This window comes from Oncorhynchus masou, chromosome 7 (genome assembly GCF_036934945.1).
Source record: "Oncorhynchus masou masou isolate Uvic2021 chromosome 7, UVic_Omas_1.1, whole genome shotgun sequence".
In the NCBI taxonomy this organism is placed as follows: Eukaryota; Metazoa; Chordata; class Actinopteri; order Salmoniformes; family Salmonidae; genus Oncorhynchus; species Oncorhynchus masou.
The window spans coordinates 19,703,389-19,709,568 of NC_088218.1; positions in this window are offsets into that span (position 1 = coordinate 19,703,389).

Consider the following 6,180-nt stretch of genomic DNA (forward strand, 5'->3'; position numbering starts at 1 on the left):
CCTCTCCAGGGAGCCACCATTTTTTCCAAGCTAGACCTTCGAAATGCCTACCAACTGGTACGGATACGTAAAGGAGATGAGTGGAAGAGAGCATTCAACACAGCCAGCGAACATTATGAGTACCAGGTTATGCCGTTTGGACTCACCAACTGTCTTCCAGGCTCTGGTAAACAATGTGCTCCGGGACATGCTAAACCATTTTGTGTTCATCTACCTTGACAACATCCTGTTTTTTCCTGGTCTTCCCAAAAACATGTTCTTCATTTCAAACAGGTCCTTCAGCGCCTCCTGGAGAACCAATTGTTTGTGAAAGCCGAGAAGTGTGAGCTCCACCGCTCTACAATCTCCATTCTGGGATATGTCATCACTGAGGGAAAAGTCCAGATGGTCCTGGAAAGATAAATGCAGTGGTGGATTGGCCTCAACCTATGTCCAGGGTGCAGTTGCAACGTTTCCAGGGTTTTCCTAACTTCTGCTGCCGTTTCATTCAGGGTTACAACACCCTGGCTGCCCCCTCTCTGCACTCATCTCTACCAAAGTACCGTTCACATGGTCTCCAGCTGTCGACACAGCCTTTGTGGACCTGAAGCATCGGTTCACCACAGCACCCATCCTCATCCATCCGGGTCCATCCCGTCATTTTGTGGTAGAGATCGATGCTTCTGATGGTGGAGTGGGGGCCATCTTGTCCCAGCAATCTGCCCAGGACCAAAAGCTTCATCCCTGTGCCTTCCTGTCCCATTGTCTCAATCCTGCAGAGAGGAACTACAATGTAGGCAATTCAGAACTCCTGGCGGTCAAGATGGCGTTAGAAGAGCGGAGGCACTGGCTGAAAGGAGCAGAACTGCCATTCCTGGTGTGAACCAAACATAAAAATGTAGAATATCTCCATACAGCAAAGCGTCTTAACTCCAGGCAGACCCGGTGGGCTCTACTGTTTACAATATTTCACTTCACCATTTCCTACCGTCCAGGGTTCAAGAATGTGAAGCCTGACGCCCTCTCCCACCTATACAGTTCCTCTGCCAAACCCTCAGTCTCCGAAACCATTCTCCCTACCTTATGCCTTGCAACCTTAGTGGGTTGGGTTATTGAGACCCTGGTTCGCAAGGCACAATGTTCCCAGCCTGGAACTGAAGGTGGCCCAGCTAACCGGCTGTTTGTCCCTAAATCAGTCTGGTCATGGGTCCTGGAATGGGCTCATTCCTCCAGGCTGACCAGTCATCCCAGTGCCCGCTGTACCCTAGCATACCTCCGACAATGTTTCTTGTGGCCCACAATGGTTCATGACATCTCTGCCGTCGTCGTCGCGTGCACGGTGTGTACCCAGAACAAGACTCCAAGCTCCTTCTGGCCTTCTTCAGCCACTAATGGTCCCTCATCGTCCCTAGTCTCATATCTCTCTGGATTGTGTCACTGAGCTACCCCCGTCTGATGGCAACACCGTCATTCTGACAGTGTTGGATCGTTTCTCAAAGGCTGCTCATTTCATCCCTCTCCCCAAACTTCAGTCTGCCAAGGAAATGGCCCAGCTCATGGTGCAGCGCGTTTTCAGGATCCATTGACTCCCGGTGGATATGGTTTTTGACCAGGGTCCCCAGTTCTAGTCTCAGTTCTGGAAGGCGTTCTGCACCCTTATTGGGGCGTCTGCCAGCCTATCCTCCGGGTTCCATCCCCAGTCGAACGACCAGTCGGTGCGAGCTATCCAGGACCTGGAGACCACCCTACGATGCCTGGTCTCAACCAACCCCACTACCTGAAGCCGACAATTGGTCTGGGTGGAGTATGGCCGGAACACCCTTCCCAGTTTAAACCTCTTAGAGATCGGGCTACTTTTTTCAACATTCTGTTAAAAATCGCGCAACATTTCAACGTCCTGCTACTCATGCCAGGAATATAGTATATGCATATGATTAGTTTGTGTGCATGGAAAACACTCTGACGTTTCTAGAACTGGTTCAATGGTGTCTGTGACCATAACAGAACGAGTTCCGTGGTCAAAATCGCAAGGAAGCCTGATCACAAAATCGACAAAGAAAAAAATCCATCCGCCAGTCTCGGTATTGTCTATGGCTTGCCATAAATGATGGGTCTGGGCTTTCAATTCCTACAGCTTCCACATGATGTCGCCAGTGTTGTGATTACCAGGGCCCTTTATCCTTGGTCAGATTAGTCAATGGCACATCCTGTCTTCAGGTGCGCAGCTGGAAAAAATGTCCGTGAGAAAATGGACTTCGTTTTGAAAACTTCTATCTATTGAATACAGATCAATTTGATCGTTTATTAACGTTTACTAATACCTAAAGTTGGATTACAGAAGTAGTTTGAAGTGTTTTGTCAAAGTTTATAGGCAACTTTTTTAATTTAAAAAAATAACGTTGCGTTTAAAACCAGTGTTTTTCCTGGATCTGACGGTCTTCATAAATGGACATTTTGGGTATACAAGGACCGATTTAATCGAAAAAAAGACCCAATTGTGATGTTTATGGGACATATAGGAGTGCCAACAAAGAAGCTTGTCAAAGGTAATGAATGTTTTATATTTTATTTCTGCGTTTTGTGTGGCGCCGGCTACGCTAATTCCTTTGTTTACGTCCCCTTCTGGTATTTCGGGGTGTTGCATGCTATCAGATAATAGCTTCTCATGCTTTCGCCGAAAAGCATTTTACAAATCTGACTCGTTGGCTAGATTCACAACGAGTGTAGCTTGAATTGAGTACCCTGCATGTGAGTTTTAATGAACGTTTGAGTTTTAACGAGTGCTATTAGCATTTGGCGTAGCGCATTTGCATTCATTGTTAGCAAGGTGGGGCGATTGCGTCTCGGGTGGGTCAGAGAGGTTAAGCCACGGGACTCTCCATTTTTGAGTGCTCCATGGGGTATCAACCTCCACTCTTCCCAGAACAAGAACCGGAGGTCAATGTACCCTCAGCCCAGATGTTCGTCCGCCGCTGTCAACGTACCTGGAGAAGAGCTCAGGTAGCACTTCTCAAGACCAACTCCAGGTATCGTCAACAAGTCGACCGCCGCCGCACCCCAGCTCCCCGCTACCACATTGGGCAGAGAGTATGTCCCCTCATTTCATTGGTCCGTTTCCCATCTCTAGAGTCCTTAGTTCCACTGCTGTCCGTCTCTTGTTACCCTGTGCCCTCCGTATTCACCTGTGTCTATAATTAACCCTGTGTCTCATAGCCATTTGTCTTCTGTGACCAAGCCCACTCCCCTTCTCGTGTTATTGATGACCATCGACCATGGGGCAGGGGTTTCCAGTACCTGGCTGACTAGGAGGGTTACTGCCTGGAGGACAGGTGCTGGGTTCCCGCTAGAGACATCCTTGATCCAGCCCTCATCTTCCACCTCCGACACCCCGGTCAACCAGGCATGTGCCCAGGTAGGACGCCAGGTAGTGCCACTAGAGGGGGGGGGGGGTACTGTCACACTCTGATCGGTTTCTACTGTCTTGTGATTGTCTCCATCCCCTCCAGGTGTCACTTACTATCCCTGGTGGATATACAGTCGGGCAAAAAGTATTTAGTCACCCACCAGTTGTGCAAGTTCTCCCACTTAAAAAGATGAGAGAGGCCTGTAATTTTCATCATAGGTACACTTCAACTATGACAGAAAAAATGAGAAAAAAAAATCCAGAAAATCACATTGTAAGATTTTTAATGAATTTATTTGCAAATTATGGTGGAAAATAAGTATTCTATTACCTACAAACAAGCAAGATTTCTGGCTCTCACTGGCAGGTAACTTCTTCTTTAAGAGGCTCTTCTGTCCTCCACTCGTTACCTGTATTAATGGCACCTGTTTGAACTTGTTATCAGTATAAAAGACACCTGTCCACAACCTCAAACAGTCACACTCCAAACTTCACTATGGCCAAGACCAAAGAGCTATCAAAGGACACCAGAAACAAAATTGTAGACCTGCACCAGGCTGGGAAGACTGAATCTGCAATAGGTAAGCAGCTTGGTTTGAAGAAATCAACTGTGGGAGCAATTATTAGGAAATGGAAGAAGACCACTGATAATCTCCCTCGATCTGGGGCTCCACGCAAGATTTCACCCCGTGGGGTCAAAATGATCACAAGAACGGTGAGCAAAAATCCCAGAACCACACGGGGGACCTAGTGAATGACCTGCAGAGAGCTGGGACCAAAGTAACAAAGCCTACCATCAGTAACATACTATGCCGCCAGGGACTCAAATCCTGCAGTGCCAGGCGTGTCCCCCTACTTAAGCCAGTACATGTCCAGGCCAGTCTGAAGTTTGCTAGAGAGCATTTGGATGATCCAGAAGAAGATTGGGAGAATGTCATATGGTCAGATGAAACCAAAATATAACATTTGGTAAAAACTCAACTCGTCGTGTTTGGAGGACAAAGAATGCTGAGTTGCATCCAAAGGACCCCATACCTACTGTGACGCATGGGGGTGGAAACATCATGCTTTGGGGCTGTTTTTCTGCAAAGGGACCAGGACGACTGATCCATGTAAAGGAAAGAATGAATGGGGCCATGTATCGTGAGATTTTGAGTGAAAACCTACTTCCATCAGCAAGGGTATTGAAGATGAAACGTGGCTGGGTCTTTCAGCATGACAATGATCCCAAACACACCGCCCGGGCAACGAAGGAGTGGCTTCGTAAGAAGCATTTCAAGGTCCTGGAGTGGCCTAGCCAGTCTCCAGATCTCAACCCCATAGAAAATCTTTGGAGGGAGTTGAAAGTCTGTGTTGCCCAGCAACAGCCCCAAAACATCACTGCTCTAGAGGAGATATGCATGGGGGAATGGGCCAAAATACCAGCAACAGTGTGTGAAAACCTTGTGAAGACTTACAGAAAACGTTTGACCTCTGTCATTGCCAACAAAGGGTATATAACAATGTATTGAGATAAACTTTTGTTATTGACCAAATACTTATTTTCCACTATAATTTGCAAATAAATTCATAAAAAATCCTACAATGTGATTTTCTGGATTTCTTTTTCTCATTTTGTCTGTCATAGTTGAAGTGTATCTATGATGAAAATGACAGGCCTCTCTCATCTTTTTAAGTGGGAGAACTTGCACAATTGGTGGCTGACTAAATACTTTTTTGCCCCACTGTATCCCTGTGTTTCCTGTCTCTCTGTGCCAGTTCATCTGTTAAGTTTTTCATGTCAACCAGTATTTCTCCCGTACTCCTGCTCCTATTCTCTTTTGCTAGTCCTCACAGTTTTTGATTATTGTCTGTTTTCTGGATTCCGTACCCACCTGTCTGACCATTCTGCCTGCCATGACCTCAAGCCTGCCTGCCACTCTGTACCTCCTGGACTCTGAACTGGTTTTGACCTTTCGCCTGTCCATGACCATTCTCTTGCCTACCCATATTGGATTGTTTAATAAATATCAAGACTCAAACCATCTGCCTCCCATGTCTGCATCTGGGTCTCGCCTTGTGCCCTTATAGAAGCATGGAGGAGGATGTGTGATAGTGTGGGGATGCTTTACTCGTGACACTGTCAGGCACACTTAACCAGCATGACTACCACAGCATCCCATCTGGTTTGCGCTTAGTGGGACTATAATTTGTTTTTCAACAGGGCAATGACCCGACACACCGCCAGGCTGTGTAAGGGTTATTTGACCAAGAAGAAGAGTGCATCGAGTGACCTTGCCTCCACTATCACCCGACCTCAACCCAATTGAGATGGTCTGGGAGGAGTTGGACCACAGAGTGAATTAAAAGCATCCAAAAAGTGCTCAGCATATGTGGGAACCCCCTCAAGACTGTTGATAAAGCATTCCAGGTGAAGCTGGTTGAGAGAATGCCAAGAGTGTGCAAAGCTGTCATCGAGGCAAAGGGTGTCAAATTTAATGAATCACAAATATATATATATATATATATTTGTTTAAAACTTTTTATATTTGTTTAACACTTTTTTGGTTACTACATGATTCCATATGTGTATTTACAATGTAGAAAATAACAAAAATAAACAAAAACCCCTGAATGACTTGGTGTGTCCAAACCTTTGACTGGTGCTGTATTTTTGTTGTCTATTGGTGTCTTTCCAACATATAAATGTTATTTTATTTGAATTTTAATTGAATGTCTTATGTTGTTCTTGTGTATCACTGTTCTCTACACTGTCATGTATTTGTACATTTCATGTGGACTCCAGGAAGAGTAGCTGC